The sequence below is a fragment of the Aotus nancymaae genome, unplaced genomic scaffold, assembly GCF_030222135.1.
Source record: "Aotus nancymaae isolate 86718 unplaced genomic scaffold, 86718_ANA_hifiasm-v0.15.2.pri h1tg000092l, whole genome shotgun sequence".
Lineage (NCBI taxonomy): Eukaryota > Metazoa > Chordata > Mammalia > Primates > Aotidae > Aotus > Aotus nancymaae.
In genome coordinates, this window is record NW_026988507.1 from 3119928 (window position 1) to 3133428 (window position 13501).

The 13501-nt window shown below is 35.2% G+C and overlaps 1 protein-coding gene across 1 annotated transcript in view; it reads right to left on the reverse strand.

Annotated features, from left to right (window-relative positions):
* PCED1B (PC-esterase domain containing 1B) overlaps window positions 1-5915 on the reverse strand; it is a 125126-nt gene extending 119211 nt beyond the window's left edge. Inside the window, 1 exon segment of the mRNA XM_064369804.1 lies at window positions 5768-5915. The gene's annotated coding sequence lies outside the window, so the exon portion shown is untranslated.
* Window positions 5916-13501: the final 7586 nt, after the last annotated feature.

Below are 13501 nucleotides of genomic sequence, written 5' to 3' on the forward strand. Positions count from 1 at the left end.
TTATCCTTGCAGCAATTATTGTTATTACAAGTAAAGACATGATGTGAAACTGCAAAAAAGTGGCAAAGTCTATCAACATATCTACATTTTTGGATACATTCTATCTGAAATATATTTACATTTTTAATGCACTTACATGTTTTGGATATATTCTATCTGAAAGTTTCTACATGTAATCATGCTCACCAGACTTTTCTAAGCATTGAAATGGCTTCTAGTATTTAAAAGCTAAAGATGTTAAAATATGATTTTGGTAGGCCATGCGTTTTAATGAATAGCTAGTTGATAAGTCTGTAACGTGGATGTATTAAAAGGATAATTCGGTAAGAGCAATTTAGTTTCTTGGGAACTACCTGGGAGTCAATATCATAGTGCTTTAGATAGAAGCTATTGTTTAGGACAAACGATTTCTCTGAGTTATCTCTCAGAAATAATGCATAATAAGTTCAAATCTTCCTTTTAATTCACAGTTTTTTTCCATGTAATCTATATTACAATATATTTGATTATATTTTCCCATATAATCTCCATAGAATCATAATGGGAAAGGGGGCTCATGATGATGATTGCATGGAAGATATCAGATTTGAGATACTGAAGAGTACACTTGATTTTAGTTTCCAACTCAATGTTTTGAATGGAAATCTGAACCAACACAAAGTTTATTATAGCTTTACTATATTATCTGTGAAGCCAACAAAATAATTGAAAGGGAGAAGTGCTTGAAATGGAAGAATTCCTAATACCTTTTTTAGTATAATGATAAGCACATAGAAGAAAAAAGAAGACTAGACTATTCATTGATGGATGGATGGATGATTCAGTTGGTTTCTACATTAACAATGACTCATGCTGTAAAATTGGAATGTTTAGAAAATAAATCCTACAATTGTACCAGAAAAGACAAGAACATAATATGATAGAGATCCAAGCATGCCAAAAACATTTTCTTTTTTTTCTGTATATGACTTTTGAGTGTTCTGAATACTACCCTTGCCTTCAATGATATAGAAAAGGGAAATAAAACATTAATCACAGTCTGTCAAAAACTGTGGTCCTTTCTGAAGGAAAATAATTATTCTAAAACAGATTTATGAATAGTTCTAGAGTCAAGAGTTTCTATTAATATTTCCTCATTGGCCTTAAATAGAATCTGTGAGAATGGCCCTTTTTCCAAGTAAGTAAACATTGCACAGTGTAGTCGCTTGGAGCCACTGGGTTTATACACCTGTGCCTGAATTGATGCAAATGTGCTCTCTGTCTTCTGTGTCTTCACTGGAAAGTCAGCGTGATGAATGGCATGGAATGGACTGGAGTCTGAGAAACTGTGGGCTGATGCTGGAGATGCCCAGATAGAATGGGAGGTAGGCCTGCATTAGAAAGTCCCTTTCAATTGCTGATACTGGCTTCTTTAATCAACACTTTGTCAATATGACTGGGCCACCTCTAAGTCTTTTTTTTTCCCAGACCAAGAAAAAGCTAATACTAATTTCCTGTCTTCCTCATGCTCTTCAGTTTTAGGAGGTCTCACAGAAGTGCAAGGACACACAGAAGTGCAGAGGGAGTGGCAAAAAGGAAAAGGAGGGTTTTTGAGGAGGTGTTATCTGAATATTAGGCCCAGAAGTTTTCAAAATATTCACTCTCAGAAAGGGAGAAGGAATATCCATTAAATTATATGTAGAACGTGTATCCATTCAAATGAGTGCTGTCTCTGTTAGTGTGAGAGCAGTGAGCATACAACGACAGTGGAGACAATCCCAGTTTTCAAGGCATTTACAATGGACAGAAGAGCTTATATAGTATGTGGTGAATGGAGTGTGGGAGGAAGGAAAAGCTTTATGTGTGATGGAAAGTAGCCATCTAAAAGGGGATAGTGAGTGATCTGCTACTGAGGTAATAGAATGTGTTCTGGTGTCCCTCTTGAAATAGATTACAACTGACGCCAAAAATGGTATCGTGAATTGTTATTCATTACTCTCATGTGGCCTTCTCACTGCTGTGCTCTTCTAAAATGTTACTGGAAGAGTCAGCAAACTCAGTATTTGACAGTGTGAAACTTTTTCAGATCCCGTTCTTTCTTGACGGGAGAGAAAAGGGCCAAACTGAAGCACCTGGTTCCCAGGGGAGTAGGGGACAGGGAAGTCTGTTGGTCAGAGATGATCGGTTGCTAGGAATCGAATCTCACTGAAATTAACTCAAATTAAAAACAGTAGTTAACTGTAAAGATAAAGCCAGCAATTTTGCAGACTCCAGCAGGAAACAAAGTCCAGCTGGACTTCATAGCGACCAAAGCTGAGAAAGAGAGAGTCAGAAACTCAAGTTGATTGGTCTCTAGTCTCTGACTCTTTCTCTCCTTTGACTCTTTCTCTTTTGACTGTCTTTGCTTTTAAAAAATATTATTATTATTAATTCCCCGTGAGTGTTGCATACTCTTTGCTGTTTAAAAGCATGTCTAATTTCCTTTCTCCATAGACTTTGGCTTCATCTGTTTATTTATAATCTTGCTCTTAAGCAGCTTTGATTGTCCTTGACTTTGGCTTGCATTGGCGCCAACCTCAGCCCTCGCTGGACAGTAGCGCTCAGCTGCAGTCCACAGTTACTGGCTGTAGTTGCTGTAACTTGGCTCAGAGTCATAAGAGAGAGTCTGATTGTTGTGGCTCATGAGTCTAGCCCTGGTCTCATTGGAGTGGGGCAAGGCAGACATGGGGTGGGGACAGGGCCACTTAGGCTTGTTCTTTCCAGCAATGACTGTGAATAGCAGGAATTCTCTAAGATGGGAGGCAGCATACACATACCAAAGCAGGTCAACTACTAACCCTCCTTTTCACAGACTGGCATGGGGCAAGCCTTATGTGAAAATGGCAGGACCTTACTTGCTATGGCATAAACTAAGGATAGTGTTTGGAGCATGGATAACAATTTGGTTTCTGGTTTTCTTCTACAAATTGCACAGAAAATAAACTGCTGCTCTAATAATGGCACAGCCATCACAGAGAATCTTTGGGTGAACTGAGGGGACAGTGCTAGGGACTAAGGTATTTTTCATTCATTCATCTGATTAACTTTAGTAAGCACCTACTCTGTGCCTCATGCTAGAAGAGCAGAAGAGTCTTATATCCTCCAACTTGTACAAATTGCTCTTTGGAGTTTGTGTTCGTTGGCTCTTCACTGAACCCCACAATTTAGATTTTACCACTAAGAAGTTCTCAAGATACTCTTGGAATCCACTGTACCTAAAATTTTCTAAAAGCAGAGTATTAACAAATTTAGATACACAAACAATGATAATTTCTGGCTCTGAAAAATAAGTTCAGTCCAGTGCCTGGAAAGAAAAACTAAGCAGAAGGACTAAAATAAACAAAATATCAGCCCTGCCTTCTCTTCTTCCCTTAGGCGTGGCTTTAACGTGAGCTTCCAGTCATGAGGACTGTGTTTGCTCTAGGCAGATGTTTACGTGTGTTTTGATTCTTTAAAATCTAGGTAGAGATAAAAAGCTGTAAGAAAAAGGAAGAGGGTACACATTTAAGAAGTTGTAATTAAATATGTGTTTTGAACGATGTATTTTCTACAGGTACATTTATCTTTATAGACATATGAGTTATTTTAGGTATTTCTAGTTGATACAGATAGAGGATCAAATTAGGCCTCAGGAGACTTCAGTTCAAGTCCTGACTCTGACAATATAAATGTAAATGTGGGTAAAGGTAAATCCTTGCTTCCCATGATCCTCTACTTCTTTGCTTTTTTGCCTAATTTATGAAGTTATTAAGGGAATGAACTGAGGGGCTAAATGTTAAGGCTTTTTGAAAATTGCAAAATATTATTTAGTAAGTGTTTGAATTTGACTGGGTATATTCAGTACTTTATTGAAAAAATCAATATTGCTGCCAAAGCTATCTTATACAGTTTTACATATCTCTTTTTGGTAATTATTTAATCAAATTCCATCTCAAATATATTTTAAACTAGCATAGTTAACTTACAGAGTGGCACTATTCTAAGTTTGTTTTCTAATATAGATAATAGAAGCTAATTAAAGCACTCATTAAAAATGCAAACACATCTCCAAAGCAGACAATTATTAAACAAAGCAAGTAATATCTGTAATATCCTTTCATTGAAAAGTCTACTTTTAAATATTGGTTTCTCTTAAAGCAATGGGTAGATTTCGCAAGTGAATCCAAACCACAGACTTGCTAAGCCCAGATTATGTTTATGAAAGGTATTGTGTTAGGTGCTGCAGAGTGGCAAGATACAAGAAAACTGCCTCTGCCCTCAATGAGCTTAAGAGAACAGGATACAGAGGAAGCTAAATATAGATGAATTAATTTATGTGAACAGCTGTACACATTACATTACTATCTTCTATTTATACATATATAATATAGATACAATATATAACATGTATTATACATATTGACAGAGAACACAAATAATCCTTTAGTCCTTAGACAAAGCACATCAGTTTTAAAGATGTGCATTTCAATAATTGAAATCAATTATTGAAATCAAAGTTTATCTAATTAGCTCAAATAACATTTATATTATCAGAGCACATTTATCTAATGTATAAGATATAGATAATCTCTAAATAGCAATGACACTAAGTATTCCTAAAAATCTAAAAGTATTACTGACTATGGGATATGATGCTGTACAGAAACGGGTTTTCTGTGGGGCTGGAACACTGAAGCACAAGCGTAGTGCTCAGGAATGCTTAGACACTGACTCTCCTCACTCTTCTCCCCGAGATGAGGATGTGGTCTTCTGATATAAAACTTGGTTCAGAAACATGGAGAATTCAATTATTGTAAGCATTTTCTTAAACTGAGTCATTAAATATAGAGTGTTTGTATAAATACTTCCCTGGCTAGGAATGTAAACACTAAATATAAAGTACCTGAGACAGAGCAAAAAAACCAAGCTTCTCAGATCTGTCTGACCCACAATTGGGCCAAAAATTAGAGTTACCAGAAAAGGAATTTATAACAGTTATAATTAATATGAAAAATAAATAGTGAAATGATGAATACAAAGGAGAATTCCACTAGAAATTTGGGAATCTGTGAAAAAATCAAGTGTACATTTTAGAACTCTAAACATCAAAAAAAAAAATTTGAAATTAGGAACCCAAATGGATAAGTTATACAGCAGATGAAACACAGCATGATTAGTGAATAATGGGCTGGATCACTGACCTGGAACCCAGATAAATGGAAAGTATCTAGTCTTGAAGCACAAAGAGAAAAAAAAAATGGAAACAATGGCAAGAACAAGATACATATGAAACTTCTCACATATATATGACTGGAGTTCCAAAAAGGAGAGAGAGAATAGAGGAGAAGCAATATTCAAAGAGATAATGGGTAAGAATATCTACATATTGATGTAAGAACAAGGAGCAAGATAAACAAAGAAAACTGAAGCTAACCACATCATGGTCAAACTGTTGAAAATGGAAGATAAAGAGAAAAATCATAAAAGCACCCAGAAGAAAAAAAAGATATTATCTTCAAAGAAGCAACAGTAAGATTCATAGTTGACTTATCAACGTAAATTTTAGATGTGAGAGGACAATATTGTCAACTTTAAGTGCTTAAAGAAAATAATTGTCAACCTAGAATTATATCCTTCAAATATGAAAGTGGAATAAAGATGTTTTCAGAAAAACTAAAGGATGTTCTTCAGGCAGAAGGAAAATAATCTTAGCCTAGGCAACAAAGCAAGAACTTGTCTCTATTAAAAAAAAAAAAAAAGTGGCACACACCTGTAGTCCCAGCTACTCAGAAGGCTGAGGTGAGAGGACTGCAGAATTGCTTGAGCCCAGGAGGTTGAGGCTGCAGTGAGCCATGATCGCACCACTTCGTTCCAGCCTGTATAACAAAGCGTGAGACACCTGTCTCAAAAAAAAAAAAAAAAAGAGAGAGAGAGAGAGAGAAAGAAAAGAAAAGAGAAGAAAAATAAGGACATGAAGGAAGAAATGAAAAACATTGGTGAGGACAAATCATAGATATTTGTAAATTACTATTGATTACAAGGTAGTATTTATAATCTTCTTTGTAGTATAAGATCTATGTAGAATTAAGATGTGTGGTAAGAAGAACAAAATCAGGAGAGATAAATCACTTAAAAGGTCTAAGGGTCTAACAGTATTAGAGGAGTGGCAAAAATAATTTGTATAATTCTAATTTGTATAATTCTGTAATAAATCAAGGATATATGTTGTAATCTCTAGGATAGTTACTATTAGAATTAAGTATAACTTGCAAGGTTTTAGAATGAAAGCATTGAATAATAAAAAAAACTGGGGAAAGAGGGCAAAAAAGAACATAAAATGACAACAAAAGGAATATAAAAGAAAAAAACTCAATAGACAATAAAAAATAAGATGGTAGCTATAAGCTCAATTATGTCAGTAATTACACTGAATGTAAATGAGCTAAATTTGAAGTAACTGCTGTCAGATTAGATAAAAAGCAAACCCAAATCTTTAAATCTAATAAAAAAGAAATGTTTAATGTGAAAGGAAAGCCAAATATACACGCAAATACAAACCTGGCTCTGCTCCTAAAGCTGTCTAGCTAAACTAATATCAGACAATGTGAACTTTAAGGCAAGAAACACTATTAGAGATAAAGTGAGACAGTTCATAATTATAAATAGATAAGCCTAATAGGAAATAATTACAATCCTAAATCTCTGTGCACCTAATAATACAGATTTAAAATAAGCTAAACAAAAATGGACAGAACAACGAGAAAAAAAATGTACAAACCAGCAATCACAGTGGGAGGCATTAATGCATCTCTTTCAAACATGTAGCAGAAAAAGTGAAAAATAAAAAATCAGTAAGGATATAGAAGGTATAAACAGCACAGTTAATATATCTTTTCTAATGCCATGTACATAAAATTGTACCTAATGACCACTTCATATTCACTTCAGGTATACAAAGAACATTTATTAGAATCAACATATTGCAACATGAAAAAAGTCTCAATTTCAAAATATTGAAATCTTTCAGAATGTCTTCTCTGACCACAATGGAAGTAAGCTAAAGATCAACAACAAAAATAGGAAAACTCAAGTGCTCAAAATTAAACAATATACTCTAAATAATCCGTGGGATAAAGAAAAAAAAACCCAGAAATTAGTTTTTAAACTTAAATAATAAAAATTACATTTGAAACATCATGTGAAAAGCTAAAATCGTGCTTAGAAGGAAATATATAGCCTTAAATCCCATATTAGGAAAAAAAAAGCCTGAAAATCAATGATTTAATTGTTAATTTCAAGAAAGTAGAGAAAGAGCGGGAATCAAACTTACAAAAAGAAATGATAAAGATAAAAGCAATTGAAGAAATAAAAATCAAACATATAAAAGAGAAAGGCAATAAAGCTAAAGTCAGTTGTTTAAAAACATCAAAATCTAAAGAAGACAAATCAAAGTAGAGAAAACAAATTTGCAACAGCAGCAATGAAAAAGGAGATATCACTATAGATCATATAAGCATCAAAAGGACAATAAAAGGATACTTTTTTTTTCTTTTTTTTGAGACGGAGTTTCGCTCTTGTTACCCAGGCTGGAGTGCAATGGCGCGATCTCGGCTCACCGCAACCTCCGCCTCCTGGGTTCAGGCAATTCTCCTGCCTCAGCCTCCTGAGTAGCTGGGATTACAGGCACGCGCCACCATGCCCAGCTAATTTTTTGTATTTTTAGTAGAGACGGGGTTTCACCATGTTGACCAGGATGGTCTCGATCTCTTGACCTCGTGATCCACCCGCCTCGGCCTCCCAAAGTGCTGGGATTACAGGCGTGAGCCACCGTGCTCGGCCAATAAAAGCATACTTTAAACAACTTTATGCTGATAAACTTGTCACTTTGGATGAATGAAATAGACAAACTCTATGAAAATACAATTTATACCAAGACTGACAGGAGAAGAGATGAAAATATCAATAATTTAGGATGTATTTTTAAAAAATTAAGCCCATTATTTTAAAAAAGAAAAGTCCGGGCTCAGATAGTTTATCGGTGAATTCTTCCAAACACTTAAGGAAAAATTAACAGCTGTCTTGTACAATTCTTCCAGAACACAAAAACAGAAGGTGAGCTTTCCAGACTTAAAAAAAATTATAATAGCATAAACTTGATCTTAACACCCCGACAAGCATTGTGAGAAAGAAAATCTCAAGCCCATCTTTCTCATAAACATTACTTAGAAATTCTTAACAAAATATTAGGAAACCAAATCCACTGATACAATAAATGGAGTGCAAGTTTAGTCCAAGTATGCAAGTGTGGCTTACCATTCAAAAACCATAAACATAATTTACCACATTAACAGAAAAAGAAGTAAAATCACATGATCATCTCAAATGCAGAAAAAGCATCTGATAAATGCAGCATCCATTTGTGATGAAAACATGTAATCAATTAAGAACAGAACTTCCTTAATCTCATAAAGAATATCTACAAAATATCCATTGCAAACATCATTCTCAATGGCAGGATATTAAAAACATCCCCCCAAGATTGGGACTGGGTCAAGAATGGCCACTATCATTTCCATCCAACATTGCAGAAGGAAGTTTAGCCAATGCAAAAAACAAGAGAAAGAAACAAATGCCATGGAGACTGGAAAGCAAGAAATAAAATTGTCATTTCCAGACAATAAGATAATGCACATTCAAAATTTCTAGAGACTCTAAAGACAAATTCTTAGAATTAATAAGAGAATATAGGAAGGGAGCTGGATATACAGTTGACATATAAAAATTAGTTGTATTTGTATATATGGGCAATGAACAAATAGAAAATATAACATATTTACAATAGCATCACAAACTCAAACACCTAGAAATAAATCTAATTTAAAATATGCAAGATCTCTAACTGAAAACTAAAAAATATTACTAAAAAAATTAAAGGAGAGCCAAATAAATGGAAGTATATGCATCATAGTAATTGGAAGACTCAATATTATAAAGATGTTAGTTCTACGTTCATCCATGCAATTTTGATCAAAATCTAAGCTACAGGTTCTTTTTTCCCAGAAATTGACAAGTTTTCCTAAAGTTCATATAAAATATAAAAGCTGGGAATCACCAAGTCATTCTTGAAGAATAAATATAGAAGACTTACACTATGAGATATCAGAAACTATTATTATAAAGTTATGACAATAAAAACTGTGTGGTACTGGTGCAAGAACAGATAACTGTTCAATGAAACACAACAGGGAATCCAGAAGCAGATCTGCACATATATGACGGCATGATTTATGATAAAGGTGATCCTGCAATGCAGTAGGAAAAAGGATAATCTTTTCAATAAACTGTGCTGTCAATTCAACATTCAAATGGAAGAAAAGGTATTCTAATGTTTACTTCATATTACATACGAGTCAATAGCAGATGGATTGCAGAAATAAATTGACAGATGAAACAATAAAACTTTTAGAGTAAAACATATTTATGACCATGGAGTCAGCAATATTTTGTTAAACAGAAAATAAGCAAATGAAAAATCACTAATAACAAAAGGAAAAAATGTGATAAACTTAACTACATTAAAACTAAAAACTTTTGTTTTCCCCAAATTGAGTGAAATGGCAACCCACAGGATGAGAGAAAAATATTAACATATATTAATTTATATCTAATGTAAACACACATATATATGATTAAAGAACAGAAATCTAGAATGTATAAATAGCACCTACAGGTCAATAAGAAAAAGTTGAATAACTCAACAGCATAATGAACAAAAGTCTCATAAAACAGGACATGTAAATAAACATATAGAAAATTGCTCGTTTATTAATTCTCAGGGAAATACAAATTAAAACCATAATAAAATAACACTTGCTATCCACTAAAATGGCTAAGATGGAAAAGATGGAAAATAGTAAGTGTTGACAAGGATGTGAAGGAATAAGAATTCTCATATACCACTTATGGGATAATAAATTAATACGACCACTTTGGAGAACTGGGAATCACCACTAAAGTTGAACATGTGCATAACCTGTAACCCAGCAAATGGATTTCAAGGTATACACCCACTAGAAATGTATGCATATGTTCACCAAAAGACATGTATTAGAATGTTCATGGCAACAGTACTTATTAGTAGACAAAAATTGGAACAACCATTTGTTGGATGGATGGAATAATGGTTGTTCCAATTTTTGGAACAATATTCCAAATGTTCCAATGTTGTTCCAACAAAATGGCCCAGGAACAACAATATGATTTAAAAAATTGTGATGTAGCCACATAATTGGGCTCTATCAATAGCAGTGAGAATGATTTACAACTACATAAAAAAGTATTGATGAATCACTCCAACATAAAGATGAGCAGTAGAAGCCAGACATAAAGAGTATATATTCCAATTATACAAAGTACAAAAAGAGGTGAGCGAATCTATGTTGTTAGATTTCAGCAGAGTCGTTACCACTGGGAGGCTAGTGACTAGAAAGAAACAGAAGGAATTTTTGGAGTGCTGGTAATGTCCCCTTTCTTGATTTGGGTGATGGTTACAAGCGTGTAGTTGCCTTTGCTCTGCTAATCCTCTTCTATGCATGGTACATGATTCTTGCCTCATGATTGTCTTTGCTGGAATTTTTTTTCCATCAGAAGGATTGGACAGAATTAATTTCTGCTTATGTAATTGTTCAATTCACCTTCAATATACATATTTATTGAGGCTCTGCAAAATGCCTGCATCTCATGACATTCTCTGGGCACTGGCTTTTTTCTCCACGTGGCTCCTTGGCTGTCTGATAATGTCTTTCTGATATGAGTTCTCTGTTCTTTGTCCATTTGCCTCTCTTGTGTGATCACCATTCTACCATATTTGTGATATGTTGTCTTTGCATTCCATGTTATTGGGCTGATAAAGAAATAGGGACAGATCATCTTTAATAGAAAGGGCAATTTTCTGACTTGGGCAAAATCATGAGGCCATTGTATTTCCTGTATAATAAGACTTCAGGTCAGGCACTGTGGCTCACACCTGTAATCCCAGCACTTTGGGAGGCTGAGGTTGGCAGATCACTTGAGGTCAGGTTGAGACCATCCTGGCCAACACGGTGAAACCCTGTCTCTACTAAAAATACAAAAATTAGGTGGGCATGGTGGCAAGTGCCTGTAATTCCAGCTACTTGGGAGGCTGAGATAAGAGGATCACTTGAACCCAGGAGGGAGAGGTTGCAGTGAGCTAAGACTGTGGCCCTGAACTCCAGCCTGGGCGACAGAGCAAGATTCCATCTCTAAATAAATAAATAAATAAATAAATAAATAAATAAATAAATAACTGACTTCAGTGATTAACTGCTTCATGCTTTCTGCCTGGAGATGACAGTGTCTTATCCAGCCCATCTAAATATTTGTCCTTATTGGCAAACATATCTCTCTTGTGACAATGGATTTGTCATGCATAATAGCTTGATACCACTAAACATTCAAATCATCAAATGAATTATTCTTCTTTATTATTTCACACTCACCAAACGTATTTATGATTATAAACTTGGGTTCCCAAAGCTTTCTTGCAGCCAGAGAATAAACACCAAAGGCCAACATCAAGTTCTGATCCACTTGATTCTTGCTCTAAATTGATGGGTAGGTATTTTTTTGGTTTATATTTTAAATCACTCTCCATGTATAAAATTAGCCCTGGGACACCAAAAATATCAAGTTTCTGGACCTGCCAAGCTGGGCTAAGTTGATGCTATAAAGGTAGCCCTGTCTGAAGATCCCATTGCCTATCTTTCACCCAGGTACCCCTACAAACATTAATGTTCATTGGGTCAATGCATATTATGCTTCTAAAAATAGAGCCAAGGAGCCAAGGTTCTCAGAGCCTTTGAAGGAAAGGAAATTGAGAAGAGAGGAATTAAGACATCCAGTAGTTTTAATAAATATTGAGTGAATGGAAAATTTTACTTTGACATAAATATGGACAATTGTCACGTTAAGCATGTTTTCCATCATCTTGCTGTTTCTACGAAGTAGGAAATGTCTGTGAGCAGACTCATCCTTCAGCAACTTGTTCAGATTTGCACCTGACCTCTTCTATACAACAGCTGTCAAGGAAACCTACACTGATTTCCTACCATGTATTTTTATCACAATGCAAGAGGCAAGTAGCAACATGTCAAAATTGCTCTCTGGAGAAAGTGATTATTATTATTTTTTGTTTATTTTGCTTTCCCTGTAGTTCAAAACTCCTTTGGGTACTCTCCAGTGTGTATTGAGATTGCTGACCCTCACTCTCTACTAAAGATCACTGAGGTTGCCCCCCACAACATGCCACCTTCAAGTCCCCAGGGGTTTTGAGAAGGCTAGGCATGCAGACCAGTGGACTCTTTCCAGTCTGCAGCAGCTGAGAGAGTACCATGGAGAGTAAGGCAGAGCTGAGCCAAGCGAGGACCTGCTGGACTCTGGTACAGCCAGGCTCGGGGGAGCCACATAATTAGTACAAACATCATTGTATTGAGACACCTCTCCAGCTCTGTTTATTTTGCACATAAACCTAGCCATTGGGTTCGACACACATTTGTTAAACATCTGTGCTGCATCAGACCACATCCAAGGCACAAGGGCAATAAGGCAATATTCTTTTACAGCTTTGTAGTTCCCCAAAGCACTTTTTACATGCTTCATCTCAGTCAACCTTGTGAAATCAAACAGTGCACATATTAGTGCTGCATTTCCATCTTACAAATGGAGAAGCTGAGAATCCAAAAGGTTGAGTGATTACCTAGGGTTATACAGTTAATAGGATGTTCTGGAACAAAATCCAGGGATTTGATTTTTATTCAATACTCTATTTGACCAATTGCCATTTGGCATTTAATTAGAAGGTGTTTCAGATCTTTGGTACGTGCAGGAGAGAGACACTACTTTCTTTGCTTATAATTCTTTATTGTGAGTGCCACAGATAAGATGACCAATAGGGGTTCATGTTACTACAGCTTAATTCTAAGAGATAATTTTCGTCTCTGACCATTTAATAGTTTTCTCCAGATTTAGTTGTTATTTTATTTATTTGCATACAATTTATTTGTTGAATCAGATACTTTGCCAACAAAGTAAGATCTAAAATTCTGAATTGGAATATTTAGAATTTTTGAATGCCCAAAGTACATGTTTTCTGTTGCAAATATTTGGGTTCATGGTTATAGCCAAATCGGAATTGAATTCTATATTGCCTTATAGCCTATAATTATTTCTAATAATACCACAAATTCCTAGAGGAGAGCAACTATATCACGGCTCTGGGAGTGTGGCCAGGACTAACAATATTTGCTGAATGGAATTTAAATTATGGCTGACCTTGCTACTCCCTAAATGGGAAGCATTAGAACTAATTGTTAAGCATCAATCTAGAGCAAGGCAGACTTCTGTAAGAAATCTGCTTCTAACACTAATCTTGGGCAGGTTATATAAACCAGCTAAGCCCCATGGCCCTCATTAGAAAATGGGGATG